Below are 9549 nucleotides of genomic sequence, written 5' to 3' on the forward strand. Positions count from 1 at the left end.
TTTGACCCAAAGGAGATGCAGGGTTAACTTCCAAAAAAATTTTTTAATGTAATATTCATTAATATAAATAAATCTATACATTTCTAGAAAACAATGCAGAAATTTTACGAGTTTCACCTATTTATTCCATATAAATAGTATAATTTTGCATATATCTGAACTTTGACCTCGATGCGCGTCCAGAAATCGTTGCCTGATTTGGCTCAAATTTTCAGCACTTAACATTTAGGCCTAGTGTCACAATATTCCACCCGGCACTCTTTGAAATCTAAAAAAAAAAAATCGGCTGTCACTCTAATATGTATGGTACATCAACAAAACACATTTGCATAATTCTCAGAACCTCTTGTATCCTTTTATCGAGTCCCAGCCAGTATTCAATGTATCCCTTATAGACAGTTATTGTTACTAATGTCCTATCACTTGGCTGACTCCAATTTATATATTTTGAGTCTTTTGACACGTATGTCCTTTTTGTAGCGCAGAGAAAAGACAATTGGTTACTTTATACATCCCAGGTAATCTAGCGTGAAGACAATTGCCACTTAAGTGTCTCTAAGTTATCTAGAGTGTAGTCACTATAAAAGCTTTTTGAGTAATTTGTACAAACTGGGTTGTGTTGATATACATATGTAATTATCATACAGTTTAATTTTAGAAAGTAGTTATTTTACCCACCAGAAGCAATCTATTGGAGAGTTGTCGGAAGAAGGTTAGTTTACAAGCGTTGATTACTTTGGACCAGCTATCAGACAGTCTCATTGTAATCAAAAAGGGTCAATTGACCCCCAACTTAGGACATGCACGTGTTAAAATAACTAGTCACGTAGCTAGTTAAGTAACTAGTTGACACCCTAAATGATGGGTAAAATCACCAGTTCGGGACTGTATTCTAGAACCGATGTGATTGTATTGAAATACAGTAGTGTAAGCTTGTTGTTGGAAGTTTTCATATAAAAATCTTAAAAAGTTGTATTGATTTAAGTGAATGACAGTTTTTGAGAATAATAAAAGTACTAAAACTTTTTCACAAAACATATTAATTAATGTAATTTTGTCAGTTAATTTTTTGATTTTATTTCTAGAAAATCTACTTCTGTACTGCTTTCATTTTTCTTATTCGGTTTTTGACGTTTAAAATACAAAATTCAATCATACAATCTACACTGGGTGTTCACAAACAAATAAACAAAAAGTGTAATTAATACAAGATACACGATACAGATTGCTGTGAATTAATTACGCAAATGACTAACATCTACATTGGTATTGCATGAATAAGGTTTTTGATAATTATCCTTCGTCTCCAAGAATTAAACTCTTCGGTTGACAACAAAATCTATGAGTGTTTCTATTATTAAAATCAGCACTGTTTTCTTTGTTTACATAAGCTTATGATAAATTAATAATTTAAAACACAATAACAAGCTTGATATTTTCAACCAATCATTTTAATACTTATTAATTTATTTATTTTGTTTAAGTTCACAAAAAAATTTCCTTGATGAACTTCTAATCTAAGATACTAACAAACATATTTATAAGAATAACAACAACAACAGCAAAAAAATGTCAATGTGCATAAAAAATTAAATTCAAACCAGTTGGGATTTAAAAATGATTGAGAAACCAAACAAAAAAAAAACGCATTAATAATTGTGTCTTGAAATAATGGAATCGAAAAACAAAATCAAAAGCTATTAAATATTTATTGTAGATTTTATTAAGGCGACCGACCTCAATCTTTCACACAGACTTACCTTAAATATTTTGAGCAGTTTGTTTCTTGGTATCCGAAATTTTAATCCAATACGCACGTTGGACACGACACTATCAAATATCCAGGAGTAGATTGAATTTTTCTCTAGGTTTTATTTTTAATGTAATTTAATCCAGAGCAAATGCTGTTTTTTTTTTTTGTTTATTATTTTTCGTTTTAGTTTTAATAAAATTATTTTGTTCACTTTGTTTCAGATGTTGTTACACTTGATAATTCTACACTTTTCTTAATGTATTTTATTACACTTTTTTTATTTGTTTACTTTTTCTTCTTGTTTTCTTTCTTTAGCTTATTCTGATTCTTCTTCTGGTTATTTAATTTTATTATTTTGTTCAGTTAAATTTTGTTGTTGTTTTTTCACAAAATATCAATGATGAATCACTAAAAGTAAAAAAAAATAAGAGAGAGGGAGAGATAAAATAAAATTATGATAACAGCAACAACAATATCAGAAATATTAAATATTACTCGCAGACAACAGCGTTCGTTGTTGTAGTTGTTTTCCGAATATTTGTTTGTTTGTTTGAGTTTGAAGACGAGACCCCAGAAAATGCACTTGCTTTGTTGTTTTCAAAAATGTATTCCTCAAATGTTTAAAATAATGGAATAAAACATTAGTTTAAGGATTTCATTATGTAAATAAGTAGAAATGAGTAAAGTCTTTTGAGAAACGTGCAGCAAGTACAGCTTCTACCTAAATGGCCAGATATTATATGACAAGTCCGAGTTTGACTGTATTTTGGATGGTTTTTGGTGGTTACTTTGTGTTTAGTAGGTATTTTGCAGTTGCTGACTGACTGACTGTGTGTTTGTTGATTCGTTCATTCGCATGCAGTTGTCAGTTTCAGAATTTCAAATACAAAGAAGAATTGAGGATAAAATACAAAAATAAACTATTTATTATTTCTTGTTATTGTTGCCTGGCTGTTACATTGTTGTTGTTGTTTTTGTTTTCGCTTATTGGATGACTACCAATTCACCATCAGGCATAAATCAAGAGGTATTCATTCCTCTTCTTTTTAATGTTTTTGTCTTCTTCCTTTTACTTCCCTTCTCCGCTCATTTTAGAGTCTTCAAAGTAGATATTTTGTTATTTAAATCTCTACATTGAATCCCCTGAGATAAAGAGAATGCAAGAAACTAAAACAAAACAAAGAATATATGATACGAGTACCTACAACAAATAAATAAACGGCTGAATTTATAAATTAAGTTTATACTCGTATTTTGGCTTAACCATACTATTATTTAGCATCCAAAATTTAAGAAAAGAAAACAAACAAACAAGACAGAAGAACAACAATTAGAGTTGCCAAACGAGGCTAAGGGTATTTGACTCGGAAGTGAAGAGTTGCAAAACGATTTTAGACTTTGACCAGTTAAAGATTTTGTACATAAAAAATTAATTAAACAAATAGAAAAACTTTTTTTATTTGCTATTTTAGCACTAGGCTTGCACACAACAATCTATTTTCATTGGATGAATAAAGTTTTTTATTTTAAAATAAACATTTATTAGAATAATGATTGTCCAATAAATTAATTAATAATGTTAAAAAACCATTTATCACAGCATTGTAAATTTTGTTAGAAAATAATTAACAGGTTTAAAGAAAGTTTCTGTATCTGGGACGACGCCAACTTACTCGAGGTTTGGAAGTTTTGGGCCGGTGACATCAAAAGTATTAGCGGAGAGCACTACAAATCACTGATAACCAATTTCTTTTTAATTGAATGATATGGACATAGACGAAATGTGCTTCCAGCGTTATTTGCTATACAAAGAACTCCACAATAAACATTCTGCCAGATTTAAGAGTATGATTATCTAGGAGGTGACGTGAATTGTCCACCAAGATCCCAAAGACGTTTTTGTGGGGTGGTTTTATTTAAATAAATATCAATTGTTGGAATTTGTACCAATTTTTCAAAACGAACTACTTTCTAGATTAGTTGAAAGGGTACTTTTGCTTCATCTATCTAAATACATATATAGTCAGAGTAAAAATTTAGTACACAACACGCTTTTTCTGCACTTACTTTAAAATTGTAGCACTAAGGTTTTGTGAAAGCAGCTCACTATTACTTTTTCTCCAGACTTTACCTCTCGATTTTGACCCAAAAATCTGGAGAATTTCAGTAGGTTTCAACAAAGTTTACAAAACCTTAGTGTTATCGTAAAGCATGGCGGTTTGGGTCTGTATGTCAGCTGCAGGACCTGGAAATTTTGTATTTATTGAAAGTACAATGAACAGCCGAGACTACTTAAAAATTTTAAAGGACAATTTGATAGTAAGTGCAGAAAATTTAGGTCTGTAACTCCATGGGTCATAAAGCAAGACAATGACCCAAAGCACACGTCCAGAATTGTTAAGGAGTGGCTATTGTATAAAGTGCCTAAGCAGTTAAATTCACCTCCACAGTCTCCAGACCTTAACCCAATGGGAAATTTTAGACCGAAATATTAGAAAACGAAGCATTTCATCTAAGGACGAACTTCGAACAGATCTAACTGAAGAGTGGGGCATTCTATTTTCGGATTTTGATAATATATATTTCGTTCTCTAATTAAAATATTTAGCTTCATAGATGAAAATGCATGTTGTATACTAAATTTTGACTCTGACTGTATGTGCATATTCAAAATACTTAAATTTGTAATTAATTAAATGTAATTTTATTCTTAGTATAGGTTAATTTCGTCGATATTTCACAGATTGACTAAAATATGTAAATATTTTCATAAATCACGCCAAATAGGTGTCATACTGTGAAGTTATTTTTATTCATAAACGCAATACGAAAATCAGCGTTCTGTGAGAAATGTAAGAAACGCATCGCGCAAAAAGATGGCTTTACTGAGAAATAATTTTGGTTTGCAGCTTTTCACGTTCCGGTCTTGTCAACTGACCGCCGTGATCATATGATAACATATATGTATTTTTTGGGGGTTATGTGATTTCAAAAGTCCAAGAAAGCTACGATTCAAGACTTGCAAGCCAACATTACTTGCGTAATTCGCGAAATACCGGTACCAAAGCTAGATAGAGTGCCATTTGAAATACACAAAGACTTACTCTCCATGCAAGTGATGGCTGATTATCTACATATATTCAAAAAAGATACGTTGTAAAGCTAGCGTTATACGATTGCCACAATGCACCAATTTGTAACAATTATTATTGTCAAATCAAATTCTCTTGCAGTTACATGATTGCCTAAAATTTGATAAATTTGGTACCTTAGATTGACGCACAACGATTAGGGGCAATAATTGCCGAATTCCAGTTATATGATTGCTATGGTATGCGGCATAAATACCACAAAATACTTATAAATACATAAAAAAAATGATTTAAATGAAGTGAAAAAGATTTCTTCTTAAAAGAAAAAGAACTCTTTGTTTTTTTACATTTTGAAAAGTAGTTTTTACATTTGTCCCCAACATTTTGTTTCGATTTCGCGTCATGCCTGCTCTCGCTTGCATCGGTCTTTTTAGTCTAAGCAAGAGTACTCCCAAACACATGGGTGCTTACAACCATTATCAAATCATTTCCTGTACTGTAGGCCCAAGATGAACTCACACTTCCATGTTTTTTTCCTTGTGGGCAAAGGAGTTTGTGTCCAGATTATTTATTTCTATTACACAATCATCAAGCTCTATATTTACACTACAAGTATATAATAATTAATATATTTACAACAATTAAAATTAATTTTACTTAGGCTTAATCAGTATTTAAATATAATTTTCTTATACAAACTAAATTCATTTTATCTTAACCTAAACTATGTTTAAAATTTAATAAGTTACCCGGTCTTACAGATATACCATTCCACGACTAATGAAAAATAAATATTGGGGCGTAATGCCCACATCGATTGCAGATCAAGAAACCAATAAATATTGCCGCAATTAAAACATTTTATTGTCTATCGAGTAGTTACACGGTTGCCGTACCAGAATTGCATTTCGATAGTGTGCTGCACTATTAATCTGAAGGTTGCGGGTTCGATTCCCGCCAGAGACTCTGGGCGGGAATCGCAGTTTGTGTTTGTTTTTAAAAAATAAAATATTGTCGAAAGTTGCCGTGTGAACCAATAAATGGTGAAATTACACGATTGGTGCATAAAGTAGTAATCCTACCTTTAGACTTTATAAAGTATCGAGAGAGCATAATAATCGTGCGGATCCGATAGTGGAGCCCTTCAAAAAAGTTGCAAAAAAGCTAACTCCTGATGTTATTTTCAATGGTCTAAACGTTTATTCACGCGATAGAAACTAGTGCTCTAGGAAAAAACTATCGAAGGATAGAATAACAATTTTACTTTGTGCTAATGAATTTGCAACAAAGAAAATTAAACCTTTTTTTCGTTACAAAGTGATGCCTGAACATTGTCATCATTCAAATAAAGCGTTGAATATTTTTGGTAAAATGGTAAAATCATTTTTTAAACCGTTATCCATTCCATATCACTCTCAATCAGAGCAAATAAGGTAAATTCCATTAAAATCCAAGATGTCGAATCCGAAAAAACAGTTTTCTGTCCGTTTTGATATGGATACCGCCATTAGTAAAAACTACAACTGCTTAAAATTTATTTAAAAAAGAAATTTCGATCTAACAAAATTTTCAATTTAACAAATGCACCTAACAACATATCATCCTTTCTACATTACTCCCTCAATTAAGCCTTACTAAAATTATTGTCTGACACGTTAAAGGGTTAAAAGAGACATATAAAAATAGTAAAATATTTTTGGTTCAGAGCGGCTTGAATGTACATACATACATATGTATATAGTTAACGAAATTTTGCAATTGCACAATAGTTACAAACAATTAATAGAAACTGGTTTTAAATACCGCAGCAACAGCCACAGGAACAGCAGCAGCAGCAATATCAGCAATAATAACCAGTATTCAAACACTAAAAATCAACAAATGATCTCGGTGTGTTTTTATTTTTTTATTTTTTGTGTTTTATTATTCAAACATCACAACTAAATGCTGGTAAATAAAGTATTGTAGAGAAAAAGAAAACAAAGTGACTGGTCCAGCTTTGTTGTTGGTTGTTATATCGGTTTTTGTTGGGAAGAAGGCGATGGAGGAGGAGGAGAAGAAAAAATTATACAAAAAGAAAACCGGTTACTCAAGATCACTTATAATAAAAATAGAATGACTGAGTGACTGACGGTGAAGTTGGTTGTATGCAACAGCATGCAGCATGCAGCAGCAGCACGCCTTATTAAATGCACTATTTAAACATTTAGCACTCACTCACACATACACGAATGCACCTATTGTGCATTTTTATTTTTATATGCAGACAAACACACACTTTCATATTAGGTATTAGAATTAGTATTAGTAGAATTATTTGTTGAACAATTTTTTACCTTTTTGTTTCACTACACTTTTTGTTGTTGTTTGTTTGTTTATTATTTATTATTGTTGTTTATTATTTATATTTTTTCTATTCTTTTTTTTGTTATATTAAAAAGCACATTAATTTAATTATTTTTAATTAAAATTTATTCATAATTTTTCTTTTTTTTAAAAAAAAACACTCATAAACTAGTTTAGTTTGTTGTAATTTTAATTGAATATTATTATTATGTATTACATATATTATATATTTTATTTTATTTAATTAAAACAATAAAACTTGCTTGTGCATGCACTTAAATAAACTCTACAACGCATGCATTTTATTATCAATTCAATTGAAACTTGTTTTTGTTTTTATTATTTAAAATTGGAGTAAAAGTGCAGTTGTTGTAAATAAGAATATTGTTGGAATTGCAACAATAAACATTTTTTTTAATGCTCACACTTCTTAATTTAACAACAAAATCTATCCATCTGTACACTTTCAAACAAACCTCAGTTTGTAGTTGTTGCTTTAGACGCGCACGTTTTTCGTTCGTGAGTCTTGTTGTTGGTGTAGTGGTGAAGTATTTTATTAAACAATCACACTCAACTCAATCTCAAGTAATTCAAATAAAACTAAATTATAAGCACCGCTAAGACAACGCACGATTTGTGTTTTTCCGTTTTATCATTCAACCAACACGACCGGTGTTTACAAAACAACTGACGTTTGTTATAAAAGTTATCAAGCGGCAAGCAGGCAGGCAGGCATTTAGTCAGCCACACTAGCTGTTTATTAAAGCAACACTAAAAGAGCAAACTGTTTTCCAAATATGAGAAATTCAATTTAATAAAGAGTAATTTGAGAGAAAATTTTGCATTTTTAAATAAAACCTTTGTATATTTTTTTCCATCTGGCAATGATATTTAGCTCCAGTGTTCTCTTACTCTCTCTTAGCTGTGATAAAATGAGAGCAACTAGGTTTGCTTTTATTTAACAGTTGTGCAATAATGTTAAATCACACAGCAACTAACATTGTTTGTAAAGCGAGTGTGTTAATATGACACTGACTAAAAGTATGCAATAGGTTTTTTTGTTTATATCGTTTGCAGTTTAGTAAAATGTTATTTAACATTAAAGTGTATTTAACATTAAAGCGAAAACAAGCGAATGTAACAATTTTGGTAGAATCGTAAATATTGCAGCAAATGTTGTAAACAAAAAGTGCATAATATACCTACCTACATATACATAACACAATTGCATGAACTTATTACTTTAAAACATGCAAAACTGTAAGCATTTTTATTTAAATTTTATTGTGATTCAAATAAAATAATGTCGTTAATTTCATTATACTAACTCAATCAAAATAATCGTATTAATTAAGGTATATTTTTATACATACTTTTCAAAATAAGCCTTACAGAAATGCAGTAATTATGAGAATTAATTCTAAACAAATTTAATAAAATAAAATTAAATCTCACAGGTTGGAATTTCCAAAAATAATAAATGAATAATTTTTAATTGAAAACGATTAAAATTTTATGTTTTTGATGTACAATTAAAGATTGAATCTAATACATAGTTTGGACTTAACCATGTCTGATTTTTTGCTAATAGCGGATAACAATCTTTCCGCTTTTAAAATATTTCTTTATTAGCAAATTTATAAATAATTTATTTATTGAACTTGAGGTTCCTTTTGTATAAACAATTTTTAATTAATTTTTATTTTCAATATTTCGCCACACCATTGTATAGCTCATTCATGCACAAAAATTGACAATATATGTTTATATAACCAAGTGCGGATCCAGCAAAATATTTGGAGTGTGGGTAATTTGTATGCTTTTTTGTAATTAGCATTTACTATTTATGTACATCTCTATAAGTATGGATTTGTGAACCATACTTATTCTGAATTTCGACTTGTGAACTATCATTACATTCGGGAAAAATGTAATGATAGTTCTTGACAAACTTAAAATGCATTCGCTTTTGGAAAATGTAAATTTTACTTTATAAATAACTAAAAAACAATTTGTCTTGCTATAAGGTATACGTATCGTAAAGTTGATATTATTTCACTAGCTTGACCCGATGCGCTTCACTACCCTTATAGTAGTGAAATAAAAAAATGTGAAAGGATTTTGTATAAACAAATAAATGAATATAATTAATAATGGAATTTATTGTTTGTATTAAATTGCATACTATACTATTGAAAGTATAAAAAAATATCCCGCGATTTTAAAAAATGTTGATACTTTTCTTATGGTTAAGTTTCGATCCAGCATATTTTTAGTCAAATTACTTACAATGCAGTGAACCCATGCACAGTGGTCGGTGCTGTATGGAGTCGGCGGCCAAAAATACTTCCAGTGTAG

At 30.0% G+C, this 9549-nt stretch overlaps 1 protein-coding gene across 3 annotated transcripts in view; it reads right to left on the reverse strand.

Moving 5' to 3' along the window:
- kek5 (kekkon 5) overlaps positions 1-7203 on the reverse strand; it is a 279052-nt gene extending 271849 nt beyond the window's left edge. Inside the window, exons 1-2 of one of the 3 annotated variants that reach the window (XM_065510037.1) lie at positions 7182-7203; positions 1761-2161 (exon numbers count right to left, since the gene is read on the reverse strand). The gene's annotated coding sequence lies outside the window, so the exon portion shown is untranslated. Of the gene's footprint in view, positions 1-1760; positions 2162-6977; positions 7117-7181 lie in introns of those variants that run through there. The other 2 variants (XM_065510035.1, XM_065510036.1) reach the window with 2 other exon arrangements.
- Between the last annotated feature and the right edge of the window lie 2346 nt (positions 7204-9549).

The sequence above is a fragment of the Calliphora vicina genome, chromosome 4 (genome assembly GCF_958450345.1).
Source record: "Calliphora vicina chromosome 4, idCalVici1.1, whole genome shotgun sequence".
In the NCBI taxonomy this organism is placed as follows: Eukaryota; Metazoa; Arthropoda; class Insecta; order Diptera; family Calliphoridae; genus Calliphora; species Calliphora vicina.